Raw genomic sequence first — 18,806 nt, 5'->3', positions numbered from 1 at the left:
ACAGGTTAATTACTACAGTTGTGTTACCATAGCAACTCTAGAATCACCACAACAGGTTAACACACTAACAAAAACATTAACACACACACAACCACACTAACCCCCACACTAACACAAACACAGATACAAAACACTGACACATGCACAAACACACACACACTCACAGACACACACGCGCACACACACACACACACACACACACACACACACACACACGTTTGGCACAATGACATAGTCTCCACCTTTGACCAGGCCAGGCCTCCTCCTTTAGCCAGTGTAAGCTGCAGTTGTGCAAACTGGACATCATCCCCCCTGTACCTCCATTCAGAATATCTTTCCCCGACCGCAGGCGACTAAGGTGAAACTAATCCACCGTATAAAGGCTGCGCAGGAAAGTATGTGCTGCTCGCATTGTGTCCTGTGGCCGATTCAAGGCAGATTTCTGAGGCCACAGTCATTGTTGAGGGCCGGGCGGGTGCTGTGTCTTAAAAACAACACAACAATGCATTCTCTCCTCATGAGTAATGTGGACATGAGCTCATGACGGCAGATGGAGATGTGCAACCGCTGCACAATCACTGCCGCACGCTGCTCTTCTTCAAGCACACGCCACCAGCAGTACACTCATCAGCTCTGTCGGACACTGCATTTAAACACACACACTTAGATGAATACACACACACACACACACACACACCCTTACATGCATACACACACATATAAATATACACACACAAACACACTGTGAGTTGGCGAAGAAGCTCACGACAATGCAGAGCTGTGAGTGAAGCCCCGGAGGGTAGATTTATTTATAGGTGAAGTGACAGTGCTCAGGTACGTTGGGTGTCCTCCTTTCCCAGTGTCCAGTGCTCTCCTCTTTGGGGCAAGTGGTCACGGCGTATCGTCTGAGGAAAACGGAGAAACAGGTAAGCATCAGTGTAATAGAGTCATGGCTCACCTCTTGGGTCTCTGAGCCTCTCTGTGATGATCCCTGTTTCCGTTGGTTTGCCAGGGCAATGTTGATCTTCATGCAGGATACCGTCACTACCTGTATCTGGTGGAGTACGGCTCCCAATCCTGTGTCGGAAGCATCCGTCTGTAGCAGGAAGGGGCAATTGAAGTTTGAGGCATGGAGAACCAGCTCTGAGGTAAGGGCCTTGATCTTCTTAAACACCTATTCTGCCTCATCCATCCAGTGTAACTTCTCTGGTTGGCCTTTCTTGGTCAGGTCTGTCAATGCGGCAGCTATAGAGGTAAAGCTGGGGATGAAACAATGGTAATACCCCGCCAACCCTAGTAAGGCTCGTCTCTGAGTCTTTGTCGTTGACCTGGGGGCTGTTTGGATGGCAGTTACAGTTTTGTCCTGTGGTTGAATGAAGTGTCAACCAAGCTGCAACCCCAGGTACCTTGACCAGGGAGAGTTCGGACAGCACCCTACGGAGTCTCCTCCCATGCCTCCAAGTGGATTACCGCGTCATTGAGGTAGGCTGTGGCGTACACTTGATTGGGTCTCAGCATGATGTCCATGAGTGTCTAGAAGGTGGCTGGAGCCCCATGGAGGCCGAACAGAAGGGTCCAGAACTGCCGTGTCCATTAGGGGTCAAAAACGGTCTTGGGTTTTGCAGTTTCAGAGAGGGGGACTTGCTAGTAACCTTTGGTAAGGTTAAACGTGGTGATAACGGACCCTTCCCAGGCGCTCCAGTAGCCCGTCCACTTGGGGCATGGGATAGCTGTAGAAATCCAAGACTTCATTGAGGCACTGGTAATCATTACAGCACTGGAGGGTACCGTCCGGCTTCAAGACCAGGACAATCGGGCTGGACCATGGACTCAGGGATGGTTCAATCACCCCCAGCTTGAGCATCTTCTGGATTTCCTCCCCTGTAGCCTACCAAAAGGCCTCTGGGACTGAATATGGTCATTGCCTGACAATGACGTCATTCTGATGTCGTGTTGGAGGAGGTTGGTTTGACCAGGGGCTTCTAAGAACATATCCTGAAACAGACTAACCAGGTGTGTCTGCTACATCTCAATGATGGAGTCCACCACCACAGGTTTGGTGAGTGCAAGGGCAGCCAGCTGGTCCAGGTTTCCTATGGACCTCATATGGTAAGTTTGAACTCTTTGTTTTTTTGCCTGGTTGTTTTGCTCAGTTGTTTACCTTTCCTGAGACTGTTGGCTTTTCACCAGGTGCTCTCGGACTAATGGCATGACCTGGTTAATCCTTTCCCTCATCTTCCACACATGCTCGATCACCATCCAAGGAGCTGCCGTCTGCTGCTCCCAGGCCTCCTTAGCCACATCAAAGAGACCCCTTGGTTAGTGTCTGAAAAGGAGCTTGAAGAGGCTACTGTCAGGACTTGGGGAACTTTCCTTTTTCCAAAGAAATCTTATGTAGAAGGTAGAAGGTTGTCCCAGTCTTTCTTGTCTTGGGATGACACTTTCCGGAGCATTTGTCTTAGGGTCTTGTTAAACCTCTTGATGAGGCCATCGGTCTTGGGTTGGTAGATGGAGGGGTAGATTTGTTTGGTCTACAGCAACTGGCAGAGGTCATCCATTAGCCAAAACATGAATGGAGTACCCTGGTTGATCAGGATCTCTGGATAGCTTTGGAGGTAGCCTTCCTGAGGGGGACTGCTTCTGGGTACCGGGTGGCGTAGTCCACAATATCCAAGATATGTTTGTGCCCCCAGCCTGACTTTGACAACGGCTCCACAAGGTCCATTCAGATGTGCTCAAAGGGCACCCCGATAATCGGAATAAGTAAACTGGGGGGAGATTTTCAGGGTGACATAAGCTGGCAGGTCAGGCATGCCTGGCAGAACCTCTTCACCTCTTGGGCCAGTAAAACCCGTCTCTGATGCTCTCAATAGTGTATTGGATCCCCAAATGACCCACTAGCGGATGGGAGTGAGGTAGCTCCAGGACCACTTGTCATGTCCCAACAGCATCTGAACCGGTACATTTTTTGGAGTCCCCACCTCCACTGGTCAGGACTTAGCTCCCATCCTGGAGGTGTTGGCCTATCTACTGGTCGCTCTGCCACACGTTGCTCCTGGACCACCGTCCGAATAATTGACTGCTCTCTCTCACCGGTGTCCTGTTGGTAAGCCACTACCGTCAGCTCGATGACTTCCACCAGCTCCAACACCGTCATTGGGTTTCTTAGGGTGACCCATCCAATCATGGGCGTGGTAGTGGGGGGAAAAGTGGACCTGACTACCCAGGGCCCCGTCTAGGGAGAGGGCCCTTTGAAATCCCACCAATTTTTTTTGTTATTTTTTTTGTAGCCTACTTCGAATTAATTGGCCCCTCCAATTGATGTCAATGTCATTATTTATTTCAAAATATATTGATAACACCCCCCCCCCCCCCCCCCCCGAAATGGTTTAGTCCGCCCATAGACGGCAGCCGGCGGCAAACAAGTAACGCAGTGAGTAGAGCCTGATCATGCTGCGCAAAAAGCCCAAAATCGGGCTTTTAAAAAAAGAAAGACAGGAAGGAAAAAGAAAGGAGGCAGAATGAGGGGAAGCAGCTGATGACTGCTTTCTTTTCAAAAGGTGAACTGAGTTTGCTTGTTATGAAACTACATCTAATTAAAGTTAACATAGTCAACTCCAGACAGCTGCTGCTAATGCAGGGCTCGAAATTGCGACCATCTTGGTCGCATATAATGCTGATTTGTGTACAGTCATTACTAGGGAAACCGTAATATTTCAGCGCTCCTAAAGCGCCCCCTTGTGACAGGGAATGAATTTTTATTTCCAATAATTTTTTTCAGCTGTTTATGGTCAAATTATTGCAATTATCAATCCATGTGTAAATGTAAAAGAAGTTAATGTGCCTTTTAAAAATCTAAACAATTAAGTAATACTAAATATAAGAAATTATATACTTGATTTATCCCTTTTAATGGTATAAAGGTTGAAATGCCATTGTATTAGATTGAGCACAAGTAGGCCAAATGCATCAGTTTGGTGGTGAATGAAAGAACCAGTCATTATTATAATCTGATTTGATTATAGATTAAAACACTATTTGTGCATGTTTATATTCAAATAATTAAAAAAAAAATTTGTAGGGGGCCCACTGACATTGAGAGGGTACAGGGCCCAGAATTTGGTGCTACGCCCCTGCATCCAATAGCAAATGCTGCATGTGTGTCTCATATTAATTTGGTCCTGGCTTTTTTCCATGAACTGCTCATATTGAACTGCTCAACATTCAGCAGATATACTCATAGTCCATAAACTTAAAACACAATAAGAAAGACATCTGCTCCGGTTTCCCCCACAGTCCAAACACATGCACAATAGGGAAATTGATTAACTAAATTGGCCGTAGTGTATGAATGTGTGTGTGAGTGAATGAGTGTGTATGGGTGTTTCCCAGTACTGAGTTGCAGCTGGAAGGGCATTCGCTGTGTAAAACAGACAGTATGCTGGATAAGTTGGCGGTTCATTCCGCTGTGGCGACCGCTGATGAATAAACAGACTAAGCCGAAGGAAAATGAATGAATGAGTTATGTTCAGTCAGGTTTGTGCAAATAAATATGACAAGCATCCCCGCTCTAAATGAGTAACCTGCAGAACTCTCTTTTATGTATGCGCTCACCTGTTGCATTGATGTTTTATTCATCCTGGCAGTGGGAACACAGCAAACCCTGCGAGGCACTCAAGCAGCAATTACTCCCGAAATGATAAAATTAAAGAAATTAAAACATTAGTTTAATTGCTTTGCGAGGAAGAGTGCAGAAAAATACAGACGGCTGTAATTATTTAAGCCGCGCTCTCTTCCAATTAGATCAATCTTACTCCACGTTAATTGATTTGTGTTTCCAATTAAAATTGTACAACAGTTTTGCCTAGGTGTGTCTCTCGTATTAATTCGGTCCCGGCTTCTTTTTCGTGGACTGCTCATATTGACAACTTTCAGCAGATATACATACAGTCAGAACAGAACAATAACGAGATCTGCAGGCAGCTGACTTCTAAAGCACATGCATTATTGACCTCACATTAAAAACAGCTTGAGGAAAGGGTCTGATTCAGTCTGATGAGGAATAATATGAGGGCTGTAAATAAAAGAAAGCAGGTTGTTGGATGGAAATAGCACAGAACGTTTCATGCGCAGCAATTTGTGAGTGAAAGTCGTTTCAAAGTAAATCATACGGCATTTTTTCTTTGACTGAAAGCGTATGAGCTTTATGATCAGAAACCAAGGTCAGAGAGCTGATAGTATTCTGCTGCTGTTTCAGGCAAATGGCTCTGAATGCAAAGCGTTTGTGTGACAGTCTGAGACAAACTAGGCAGATATTAAAACCAATGACTTCACTGGACTACACAAATCAGAGAAGAGATGTGTGTGTGTGTGTGTGTGCGTGTGTGTGTGTGTGTGTGTGTGTGTGTGCAGAGGTTATAAGATAAAGGGGGAACAGTACACAGATCTGACCGGATCTGACACACTACATAGAGACAGAAGAGCGCCATCATGTGGACAACACGTGTGTGAACAGGAAACAGCAGCAGTTCTGTTTATTAATGTAACCTACGCACAAAAAAACCTGACAGGAGAATGTGCGCAGCTGTAAGTAAAGACATTTAACTTAAATATTATTTCAATTGAACCACTTTAAATCATCATATTAGCCATCACCAATTGCTTTGGGTTTTACACATTTTTAATAAATCAGAACCTGGATCGGTTGAGTAACCGTTTAATTGACTGTTATTCGCTGTTTTCCAGCCTGTTTCGGTAATGTTAGTTTGTGTAATGCATGCTTGAGTGAATTAAATATGTATTTAAATTACATCTAATTTATTAATAAAACACGTTTAAGTGTTCAATGTTTTGAGGGATATCTGACCAAGCCTAACCCCTGGGCCCGGTTTTTCAAAAGTAATCCACTAGGATTTTGGATAAGGGATTGGATCAAATCTTGAAAATGGGTTTTTCAAAAGAAAAAACGGATTGCATAATCGGATTAGATCACGTAATCCAATCTTGGTTTTGATCCGGATCAAACCTTTAGGTTTTTCAGCCCTTTTTTGTTGGATTTGGATCACTTTGATCCAAAAAAACAGGATTAAACTGATCCCATCAGAAGGGTGGATTTAGCGTGGATTTCATGTCCAAAATGTAATGAAAACTTAAAAAATGTATTAAATAATACTATTTTTGGATCATGCAGGATCTTACGAGATATGCTATTTATTCATAAGGTTTTAATTTTATTTGTTCATCTGTCAGGCTATAGTGAGTATAGGCTTTAACGTATTCAGCCTTTCAGTATAGGCCTACAGAAAAGTAGAAAGAGTTTGGCCTCATAAAATAATCCCCCAAACAGCTGCCAAAACTGACCAAAAACAATCCATTTTATTCTGTCACTAATTGATATATATATTCATCACAAAGGAAAATATTTTTCTTTTTAGAATATTTATTAGTGATGCATGCAATGATTACAGAATAACAAAAAAAAAATTGCAAAAAATGGCAATCGCTTATTTTTTAAAATCACTTTCAACAATTGCAAAAAGAGACTGAAAGGGCAGAAGCACAGCTTCATCTGGCAGAGGAACAACTGACTCTAACCAAACTGCAGCAAACCAAGGCCAATGACTTGAGATTCGCCTCCTAAAGGCTACACTCAGACAAGCTGCTCTCTCCACATCAGATGAGGAAGTCTGAAATTATTGTGGAGTTTTTGACATTAAGTCTTTTTTTTTGATTTACATCTATATTTGAAACTTATTATAAATATCCTCAATGTACAGTGTTGTAGGTCTCAGATGAGCGGACTGCTGAAAGAGGATGGGGTGGGGTTTTTCTTGTTTTTATTATTTATTATTATTATTATTTTTATAATTATTAAATTTTTTTTAGTTTTCATTTCAAATAAAAATAAAGTTATATTGGCCCCACGCTGGCTATTCTACTTGTCGCCCTTTACATATCTATAGTTCTACATTGTGATGTCCTATGCTGTTTGAGCACTGGTTATCCAGATTTAGTGATCCTGAAAAGTTCCTATCCGGATCAGATTGATCCAATCCGATGTTGCTTTGAAAAACTGGCTCAAAAAGTAAGCTGGATTACGTGATCACGGATCGCAAAAACAGGATTACTAAATCTGGATCAATTTTATCCGGATTAAACCTTTTGAAAAACCGGGCCCTGATTATAGTGTTTCAGACTTTAGGCCAAGATATATAAACTATTCATCTAATTGTTCTTTAATTTTACACTATATATAGAAATAAACAAGAATTTTATGAGAAAAAGTGTATTGTGATTACTTACGGTGTCCATCGGAGCTTCAGACTTTTAAATGAATGATTTCCCGCTTAGACTTATTGGCGCGATTATGCATTCACAATGGTATGGACCTCTGTAGGGGTGGAGAAAGGCATATTTATATTATAAATTAGTTCAACTATTTATATTTTTACTTCAGATACCTATCAGGAGGAAACTACTTGTCACTATTAAAGAGCTGAACCCCTATATATCTTGTTTTGGCATCCTTCAGGGGATCCACCGTTAATTAGGGCGGTCAACACCCCTGTAATTTACATCCTGATTGTAACTCATGACTGCAAAGAGCGACTGAAAGAGCACCCACTGTGTAAAACATATGCTGAAATAGTTGGCAGTTCATTCTGCTGTGGTGACTTCTGAAATAGAGACTAAGCCAAAGGAAAATGAATGAATAAATGAATAAAATCTTAAAGTATGGGTCAAAAAGATTAAATCATTATATTAAAGAGTGAAAGCTCAGCTGCTTCAATGACAAAATGAAAAAACATATTCTGAGATGTACGTATTAAAATTGATCAACAATATAAGATCATAATAAATTAAATTTTGCATGAAAATTATAAAGATTGTTAATATGCCATCAAATGACTCTTATGAATATTTATGACATCATGTTTGGACATAGAAAGGGATGATATCGGGTGTAAAGAGTATGATAGTTATAAATGATAAAGCTAATAATGCTTGAAAACCTGTGTGTGTGTGTGTGTGTGTGTGTGTGTGTGTGTGTGTGTGTGTGTGTGTGTGTGTGTGTGTGTGTGTGTGTGTGTGTGTGTGTGTGTGTGTGTGTGTGTGTGTTTGTGTGTGTTAGTGTGTGTGTGTGTGTGTGTGTGTGTGAACACAAAATCTTCTGTTCTTATGTCGTTGCTTCTGTTTTAAAGTCTTATGTTGCTATATTTTTGGCTCAAAATTATAATTTTTTTTTTCTTTGTGCCAAATAAGGTTAGAAGCATTATTAAGTATGAAGATATTTCGGAAATGTCCTACTTTAAATATATTAAAAACTTAACATTTAGTCAATACTATGCATTTATGAGAACTTAATTTGACAGCTTTAAAGGTGATTTTCATTAGTATTCAGATTTTCTGCACCCTCAGATTTGTCTCAGCTAAATATTGCCCGATCTTAACAAAGTATAAACAAATAAAAATATTATTTATTCAGCTTTCATGTCATGTAATGAAATGTCATGCAATGACACTTTGATTTACAACTAAATGAACACATATGACTGTATCCCTGCTGAAAAATCCAGCTTACATCAGCCTAGGCTGGTTGGCTGGTTTTAGCTGGTTGACCAGCCTGGTTTTAGAGGGGTTTTGGCCATTTCCAGGCTGGTTTTCAGCCATTTTCAGCCTGGTTTTAGCTGTTCAGTCTGGACAATGACCAGCTAAATCCAGCCAAAACCAGCTTGACCAGTATGGTTTAAGCTGGACATAGCTGGTTTTGGCTGGGCTAATATTAAATAAAACTAATATTAGATAAAACTAATATTAGATGTTTTATACTGTGATTTAAGGCCTAAATAATCCAGTAAGGTGACATAAAATGACCAATATTTATAAAAACATTCATACCAATAGAAGAGATCTGATCCTGTGCTTCAGAACTTTGTCCACAAGAGGGAGACACATGACTATGGATGAAATGTGGAAATCTGCTGCATCAGGATCATCTCTGACAGATTCTTACAGTGTGAAGCACGACTGACATTACAGTATATTTAATCTGCATCTGACAGACACTGTCCTATTGCATTGGGCTTCATTATAATGTGGCAACTCTGCTGTATAAAATGCACCGAAAATTGATTAATTGCATTTACTATATTATTTTGAAGTGGGCTGAATTTAAACACACAAATTAAATTGAGTAATGTTCAACTTAATTTGTTTGTTTAAATGCAATCCATATAAACTGTTGGCAACCACTTACCTTAATTCTCAGAATGTAAAATTAAATTGTTGACATCAGTTCAGTTCATCTTGATTTCTCTAGCGCTTGTACAATGTAGATGGTGTGGCAGCAGCTGAACACAGAAGTTCGAGTAAACTGAAGCTGTGTGAGTCCAGTGTTCAGAGCTGAAGTTCAGTTCAGTTCAGTTCAGTGTGGTTTAATCTTCACTGCTGAGAGTCCAAACACTGAAGAGCAAATCCATCCATGAGCAGCTCCACAAGTGCCAAACCAAGCAAGCCAGTGGTGACAGTGGAGGAACAAACTTCACTAATTGACCAAAGTGAAGGAAAAAAAAAAACCTTGAGAGAATCCAAGCTCAGTTGGGCACCACCATTTCTCCTTTGGCCAAACTTCTTAGCGCTGGAGGCTGGGGAACACTGGACGTCCATCGTGGAGAAGCTGCAGGTGTGAGTAGATCACTGGTTGGTGTTCAGGCTGGCCCACGGGATCTATAGAGACTCGTCTGTCACTGGGGTCTTTCAGGAATGAGTCTCATGTTCTCCACTCCTCCATGACCCCCACAGTATCTGCTCAGGATTCGGCCTGGTCCAGGAATATGGAGACCTCTAGAAGTCCTCTGTGGTTGGCATCACCTATTAACAGGTCTTACATTACATCAATGGTGCTGCACAATCTCTAGAGGCCGTGGGACGAGTTCCCCCAGGGGGAAATTAGCGCAGCTGCTGTTCATAGTGTATTTAAACATAAAATATTGAATATATTTGCAAAAATGGAGTGCTAAAAATGAAAATAGTACCTTAACAAACGTAATAAACATGCATATTAGTAATTCTAACAAAATGTCTAGTGCATTAACACAGGAGGAGCCGAATAGATCATATATTTCACATCAAAAATAAATTGTTGACAGCAAGAGTTTAATGTCAAGTTTGATTCTTGATATCAAAAAGAAAACTCTTGATCTCAACAGTTGTATTTTCACTAGTTAAATGTCACCATAGGATGTCATTCAAATCTAGTTGTTGATTCGAGAATTAATTTCCTACTAGTTGAAATTTAATTACTGACATCAAAAAAAATTAATTTTGAAATCAGGAATTAAAAAGTTGAAATCAGGAGTTAAACGGTTGAAATCATGAATTAAATGGTTGAAATCAGGAGTTAAATGGTTGAAATCAGGAGTTAAATAGTTGAAATCAAAGACTGAAATGTTGGAATCAGGAGTTAAATGGTTGAAATCAGGATTTAAATGGTTGAAATCAGTGACTGAAATGTTGAAATCAGGAGTTAAATGGTTTAAATCAGGAGTTAAATGGTTTAAATCAGGAGTTAAATGGTTGATATCAAGTTAAATAGTTGAAATCAGGAGTTAAATGGTTGAAATCAGGAGTCAAATGGTTGAAATCAGGGACTGAAATGTTAAAATCAGGAATTAAATGATTTAAATCAGGAGTTAAATGGTTGATATCAGGAGTTAAATAGTTGATATCAGGAGTTAAATGGTTGATATCAGGAGTTAAATAGTTGAAATCAGGAGTTAAATGGTTGATATCAGGAGTTAAATAGTTGAAATCAGGAGTTAAATGGTTGAAATCAGGGACTGAAATTTTGAAATTAGGAATTAAATGGTTGAAATCAGGAGGTAAATTGTTGAAATCAGGAGTTAAATTGTTGATATCAGGCACTGAAATGTTGAAATCAAGAATAGATATCCTGAGAATGAATTTAAAAGTTACAACCAATAAGAATTTGGGAAAATGTGCCCTGGGTGTTCTGTTTTTGAGAACCAAGAAATATGAAACTAACATGAACACAGCGCCCTCTATGTGCGCTATATGTGAAAACATAAACTACAAGAAAATGTACTTCAGTGTCAGTTCTCCAAAAATGTAGACCTGGGCACATATTTTCAATGAGCCTGGGTTCCAAACAATTAATCAACAACAGCAATATGCATGAAACTTCATATGAATTTTACATCAGGGTGCAACAAATAATAGCCCGACTTCTAGTTGATCATGATAAGTGTGATAAGGTGGATTTCTCTGCTGGATCATCTGTTGATCTGCATCCCAATCATCACCAATACTGCAGAAGACCTACTGGAACCAGCATGAGCCAAGAATCACACAGAAATCAGTCAAGCTTAGTGAAGGAAAACTCATGGTTTAGGGTCTACATTCAGTATGGGGGCGTGCGAGAGATCTGCAGAGTGGATGATCAGCATCAACAGCCTGAGGGATCAAGACATCTGTGCTGCCCATTACATTACAAACCACAGCAGAGGGACAATTCTCCAGCAGGATAGCGCTCCTCATACTTCAGCCTCCACATCAAAGCTCCTGAAAGCAAAGAAGCTCAAGCTGCTCCAGGATTGGCCAGCCCAGTCACCAGGCATGAACATTATTGAGCTGATGAAGGAGGAGGTGTTGAAGATGAACACAAAGACTCTTGATGAGCTCTGGGATCCTGCTGAAGGCTTTCTTCTTCATTCCAGATGACTTTATTAATCAGTGATGTGAGTCATGTCAGAGATGTATGGATGCAGTCCTCCAAGCTCATGATGGAGTCAGACACAATATTCATTCTGTCTCCACTGCAGCAGGACTTTATATTCTATACTGGACATTATTTGTGTTCAGTGATGAGACTTTAGTGTAAGCAGAGTCAGAGCGCACTGTCCTCATCAAATCAGTCAACATCAAGGCATGATCAGATTTAATATGTGGTCAAATAAATCTAGAGGCCTTCACCTTTCATATAAGACACCTCTGATGCCAAATGATCAACTAGAAGTCCAGGTATTATTTGCTGTTCCTAAAACTTAGGTGACGAGACTCTTGTTGTCAGATAGTGTGTATATATGGGTGATGTCTGTGTGTAGATGTTCTCTGTACTGTGTGCTGTTTTCAGTGTGTATTTCGGCCATTTTTTTTAAGGAAGTCATCCGGATCCGCCTGACTTCTGCCTGCCCTTCAGACAGACACTCCTCGCTCCTCGCGGTTTTGTGTGATCACCGGTAAATCTTTATTAATTTTAATTGGAGCCTCCATTTAAAAGAGCAATTAAAGCGGATTAATCGAGCCCATCCCGTATAATGTCTTCTGTTAATTAGTTTGTCAGCACTGTTTTAATATCGCCTAATGACTTCATATTTCAGGCCTGACATTAAAGAGATGCTGCAAGAAAAGAAATGGGCTTATCTGGATGCGGGGCTGTAAGGGGAGATGATGTCCTCCGGGCCCTGGACAAGGTCAGGGACCGCGAAGGGCCACAGGGACACGCTGGAGAGCACGGTGCTCACACACACACACACACACACAAACTCAAAGGGGTAGCTCAGACAAAGAAAATACACCGTTTAGACACCCCCCAAACTTTCCTTACCCACACTAAAGAAATTCCAATGCTGTGTATCTGACATTTGGAGTAAAGTCTTGATACTACACTCACCGGCCACTTTATTAGGTACACCTGCTCGTTAATGCAAATGTCTAATCAGCCAATCACATGGCAGCAGCTCACTGCATTTAGGCATGTAGACATGATCAAGAGGATCTGCTGCAGTTCAAAGTGAGCATCAGAATGGGGAAGAAAGGGGATTTAAGAGACTTTCAACGTGGCATGGTTGTTGCTGCCAGACGGGCTGCTCTGAGTATTTCAGAAACTGCTGATCTACTGGGATTTTCACCGCAACCATCTTCAGAGAGGGGTCTGACAAAGAGGAAATATCCAGTGAGGCAAAGCAAATGCCTTGTTAATGAGGCCAGAGGTCAGAGGAGAATGGCCAGACTGGTTCCAGCTGATAGAAAGGCAACAGTAACTCAAATAAGCACTCGCTACAACCGAGCTCTGCAGAAGAGCATCTCTGAACACACAACACGGCCAACCTTGAGGCGGATGGGCTACAGCAGCAGAAGAGCACACCGGGTGCCGCTCCTGTCAGCTAAGAACAGGAAACTGAGGCTACAATTCACACAGACTCACCAAAACTGGACAATAGAAGATTGGAGAAACGTTGCTGCTCTGATGAGTCTCCATTTCTGCTGACACATTCAGATGCTCAGCTCACAATTTGGCCTCAACAACATGAAAGCATGGATCATCCTGCCTTGTATCAGCGGTTCAGGCTGGTGGTGGTGGTGTAATGGTGTGGGGGAGATTTTCTTGGCACACTTTGGGTCCATTAGTTTGTCAATACTTTGTCAGTACACTTATTAGGAATGGAGGAATATGCTGGTGTTTACTGCATTGCTTTAATGCACTCCTGCGTTGGGTTCACACATATACTTTGCATGCTCTCTGGCTTTTTCAATAATGTTGATAAGCCATGGTGGGTGTTTCTCTCCATCTCACAGTAAATGCAGTCAACCAATCGCAACAGACTGGGTCATGTGACCAATCAGCATTGATTAGTGTCACGCAAAGGAGAGGCGGACAGACAGGCAGATAGATAGATAGATAGATAGATAGATAGATAGATAGATAGATAGATAGATAGATAGATAGATAGACAGACAGACAGATAAACAGACAGCTTGATAGACAGACAGTGTGAGTGTGTGTGTTGTAGGAGGAGAGGAGTTGATTAAAAGCACCAGTGTTCAGTTGAGGAGCTCATTGCATTGCATTGACTGCAGCTCTGGCGTTCATCCCTGCTCATTTGCAGCAGCTCCTCAACAGCGGCGGATTCATAAATCTCATTCCCATTATCCCGCTAATTAGCCAGGATTACAGGAGCATGTAATGCCCCCGTTTCCCGATAGATTGATTGGAGGACGGTCTCTTTGTTTTGAAAGCACTTTCTGATTGATGTACAGAGCCCTAGTTTGCAATTGTAATGGCCCAGATGTTAACAATCAAATGCGTTTCCGCTTCAGGAGGTAACAGTCTGTCATGGACGAGGAGCCAGCCGAGTGTGTAACGACACGGGAACGAGACGCTGGCCACACATTCACATCACGGCGGAGGGGGAAATCTTCCACTGGCCTGCTGGCGGTGTGTTTTACAACATGTGTAAAGTCTTCACCAGCTTGCAAGACATGAGATTTAAAGGAGATGTTTCTTCAGGGATCACGGAAAAGCTGGAAAACACACCAGTCCTAAAGGCAGAACGAAAAGACTGTTTGATGATGATGACATTAAGGGAGAGGTCACCCTCAACTCAAATTTCTATATACTACACTGTAAAAATGATTGACTTTACTTAAAATAAATGACTTAACCTGTTTCCTTTAAAGTGATTAGTTGACTTTACTTAAAATAAATGACTTAACCTGTTTCCTTTAAAGCGATTAGTTGACTTTACTTAAAATAAATGAGTAAACCTGCTGCTTTTAAAGCGATTAGTTTACTTTATTTAAAATAAATGAGTAAACCTGTTTCCTTTAAAGCGATTAGTTGACTTTACTTAAAATAAATGAGTAAATCTGTTGCTTTTAAAGCGATTAGTTGACTTTACTTAAAATAAATCAGTAAACCTGTATCCTTTAAAGCGATTAGTTGAGTTTACTTAAATAAATGAGTAAATCTGTTGCTTTTAAAGCGATTAGTTGACTTTACTTAAAATAAATGAGTAAACCTGTTTCCTTTAAAGCGATTAGTTGAGTTTACTTAAATAAATGAGTAAATCTGCTGCTTTTAAAGTGATTAGTTGACTTTACTTAAAATAAATGAATAAACCTGTTTCCTATAAAGCGATTAGTTGACTTTACTTAGAATAAATGAGTAAATCTGCTGCTTTTAAAGCGATTAGTTGATTTTACTTAAAATAAATGAGTAAACCTGTTGCTTTTAAAGCGATTAGTTGACTTTACTTAAAATAAATGAGTAAACCTGTTGCTTTAAAATGATTAGTTGACTTCATTTAAAGTAAGCCTTATCGATTAGTTGACTATGTTAAAAAGTGAGTAAACCTGTTGATTTTAGAACGAGTCATGAAAACAATTGTTTTTTAAGTTACTTTGTTTATCAGGTTTAACAAATCTAAGTTGGGATGACTATAAAAGTTAATTTGATTCAACTTAAAAAATAATCAGGAAGCAAGAAAATTTCACATTGACTTACACATAGCATGAATGTCTACTTTACTATCTGTCACACCAAAATACTACAGCCTATTAAAACTGATCATTTTCCTGAAAAGGGAACGAATCAATCACATGTGTTTGGGGGCGGGTCTATCTGCTCGACTGACCAATGGTAATGGCAATGGTAAACAAAAATATAAATAAAAGAATCCTAGAACCCTCATTATTATTAGAAGGTATGAGTATATATAAGAAATGCAACAACAAACTTATTCTTCGAATTCTCCAGCAAAAATTAATCTAACCGCTCCAAGAGGGAAATCATATTGGTCAGTGTTAATACAAGATATTGATTGGAAAAGAACATGGCTTCACTCATATAAATATGTAATCCTAAACAAAGCAATGGAAATTAATTATTAAATTCAACACAAAATATACCCGGTCAATGGATTTTTCTCAAAATTTACTGTAATTGCAGAGACCTGTTTTTTCTGTCAATCTCACAAAAGTTTTGGTCGGATTTACATACTTATTTAAATAAATCCCAATCAACAAAACAAATCTTTAAATGAAAATATAGAATTTTTATTATTCTAGCCCCAAAAATAAAATAAAGAATATATATATATATATATATATATATATATATATATATATATATATATATATATATATATATATATATATATATAAACTTTTTTTATATTATATGCGGAATTCTTTACAAACTTTTTTTAATTCCTCTCCCTCATTTGCTTATTTTTTTTTTAGTATTGAAATTGATTCCTTGCCTGAAGCTACACGTTTATCTAACAACCAAAAATTATGCATGTTATTAAAAACTTATGAAAATATCTGGATTCAAGTGAGTTGATGCTTTCTGTGTTTTTTATTTAATTTTGTACTCCCCCTTCTTTATTTTGCTCTCTTATTTTTCTTTTCTATTTTTTATTTGTTGCGTATTGCTCTCATCACTTCTTGATTTATATCGTATATTTCATTTCATAATAAAAGTTATTAGAAAAACAAATAAATAAAAAAAAAATCAAGGATGCGCTCGATCATTGAATTGTATGATTTTATGCTCACATTTTTGTATGATTTGTTGTAGGAGGATAAGCTTAAAGGTCAGGCCCGGATAATTTTTTTTTAATAAGTGAAAATCTTATGTCTGACCATTTAACAGTTACATTTAGTTTGTGATATTTGTAAATGTTTAACAGTCTGTGATTGAAATACTAAAAGTGCATTTGAAAAGAAGGGCGAGTGATTTAACTATTGGCATTATGCTATTACCGCAGGTTATCGCAAGCATGAACACATTAAATAAATAAATAAATAACCGTTAATTTCGTCTCATGCGCATGCGCAGATCGCGCACGCACCTGCTTGCTCTGTTTTGGTAGTCAACTGAATTTAAAGCCAAACGGACAGAGCGTTTGTTGTGAATGACTGAACTGAAGCGGTAATGTTAAAACACACACACACACACACACACACACACACACACACACACACACACACACACACACACACACACACACACACACACACACACACACACACACACACACACACACACACACATATATATATTTATTTAATGATCCCCCTCACGTCCTACTCATGGTTAGGTTCTTTCAAACCGTGTGTAAGCTACGTGACAGCTAAGTTTCATGCTCACTTTTCCCTCAAGGCAGCCAGCGGCAGGACAGCTCAACGCGAGTTTGGTAAAGTCCTTTGCAGTTTGACGGATGTATTGGATGAAATAGCTCTTCAATCTGTGCTGTAAACGATGCAGTCGTGTTTAAGTTCATAGTTAGAAAATGAATGGGTCAACAGTGGCTTCAGGAGCCCTGGAATAAACCACTGGAGTTAATTGAAATGCGTTTACATCGTCTTTATGTTCTTGATGAGGCCCGTAGCTAGCCTGGTGAAAGGGGTGGTTCGTTATTCCTCGAAAAGTGGACTTTTTACAGTTATTCGCTTCCTTTTCTATTTAATTGTGAGATTTAAATACATTTTAAGCTGATTTAGCTTGTCAGATGGTCATCATAACCACACTTTGATTTTATTTGATTTTTTTTTACAAATTTTATTACATCATATATCATTAGAAAATAAAAAATAATCTGTTTTAAATTAGGAATAAGCCGTGTAATTTATTAGGCAGATTATAAACAACAAACTGGCCAGCACATTGAACTTTCCACAGTCTGAATTTGTCCAATTGAATAATAGAAAAAAAATAATAAATAATAATTAAGTAGAGCTTCACAATTATTCTAGCTACTCTTGTAAAAAAAAAAATACATTTGAAAGTTGATGAATAACAACAAATATCTTCTTTTGTGTTTATCAGGACAGAATACAAACACCATACACGTTTGGAAGAACACAAGGGTAAGTCCATTTGTTAAGTGTTATTAAAAAGCAGTTGTGTTGAATCGCACACTTCATCATCCAGTAACATTAGCATAGCTAACAAAACATGCTTTGTTCATAATGAGTAATGAAAATGTAATTGTAATTGCTGAAATTCCCTGAGGAAAACTTTCAAATGTTTTAAAAATAGTTTCACTCGTTAACATCTGAAAGCGTAACGAGAACGTTTCTTTTAAATCATTTCTGGATTTTGAAAAATGGTAGATAAATGACCTACAAAAATGTTTAAAGTCTTCATGAAATAAAAATTTTCTATGATTCTTTTGCTAGCGCATATTCATAAAGTAACAATTCATCCGTTAATCCACCGAAAATAATCTTTAATCAATCTTGATTAGTCTTAATGAATGTGAATTTTGTCACTGTCAAATATTGTGTTCATTTTGTCTGCAATGAAATACAATCAAAGTAAATTTAGAAATCACTACTTTTTTATTTTTGTTTTCGTTTTCATACTTAAGTCTGACATACTGATACTAACATCGGTAACAAAAAAACCTTTAAGCACTGCTAGTTCACCGTCTCTTGCAGCTTTATGTTATGGCCCGTTTCCACTGGGTGGTACGGTACGATTCCGTTTGGTACGCTTTTATGGCTGTTTTCACTGTCAAAAGGTGTACCGTACCTCTTTTTGGGCCCCCTTTCGAAAGGGTACCAAATGCGAGAAAGGGCACCAAAAGGCGGAGCTAGACGCGCAGCTGAACGCTATTGGTTTACAGAGATGCGTCATTCGCTTGCGCAACAAGCCAGAATGAAAACAAAAAAACCCGCAATGTTTAAAATACACAGCCGAGAGATCTTTTACAACGGAATTATACATATAATCACGAGCTATGGTCAGTCCGGGCTGAAACAAACCTTGTCCTCGTCTTGATGAACAGCCACAAAGGCATGGAGTACAGCAGAATCTACCCTGTCCCTCGTAGTTTTTTACGAGCCAGTCTGAAGCGCGAGCAGTTTCGCTTTCTTGTTTGCCCACGCCGTGCGTCTATATTTAAAATAACAAACCTCTTGAACTCATGATAGTAATGTGTGCGTGATTACTGACGTGCTTTTGAAACCCGATCCTGTCAGACACTGACGAACGCGAG

The 18,806-nt window shown here is 39.4% G+C and overlaps 2 long non-coding RNA genes across 5 annotated transcripts in view; both read left to right on the top strand.

The window, feature by feature from the left end:
- Window positions 1–5,459: 5,459 nt before the first annotated feature.
- Window positions 5,460–14,477, top strand: LOC147833222 (uncharacterized). Its single transcript, XR_015513957.1, has 4 exons — window positions 5,460–5,586; window positions 12,178–12,257; window positions 12,399–12,534; window positions 14,119–14,477. It is a non-coding gene; the product is annotated as an uncharacterized LOC147833222 (long non-coding RNA).
- Window positions 14,478–16,645: 2,168 nt separating this feature from the next.
- Window positions 16,646–18,806, top strand: part of LOC141378392 (uncharacterized) — a 9,618-nt gene continuing 7,457 nt past the window's right edge. Inside the window, exons 1-2 of one of the 4 annotated variants that reach the window (XR_015513949.1) lie at window positions 16,646–16,735; window positions 17,633–17,673. This is a non-coding gene — a long non-coding RNA (uncharacterized LOC141378392). Of the gene's footprint in view, window positions 16,736–16,771; window positions 17,001–17,632; window positions 17,674–18,806 lie in introns of those variants that run through there. The other 3 variants (XR_015513951.1, XR_015513948.1, XR_015513950.1) reach the window with 3 other exon arrangements.

The sequence above is a fragment of the Danio rerio genome, chromosome 17 (assembly GCF_052040795.2).
Source record: "Danio rerio strain M-AB ecotype USA chromosome 17, GRCz13ab, whole genome shotgun sequence".
In the NCBI taxonomy this organism is placed as follows: Eukaryota; Metazoa; Chordata; class Actinopteri; order Cypriniformes; family Danionidae; genus Danio; species Danio rerio.
Note: the sequence above shows the minus strand (reverse complement) of the source record. Positions and strands in the feature narration are given on the sequence as shown.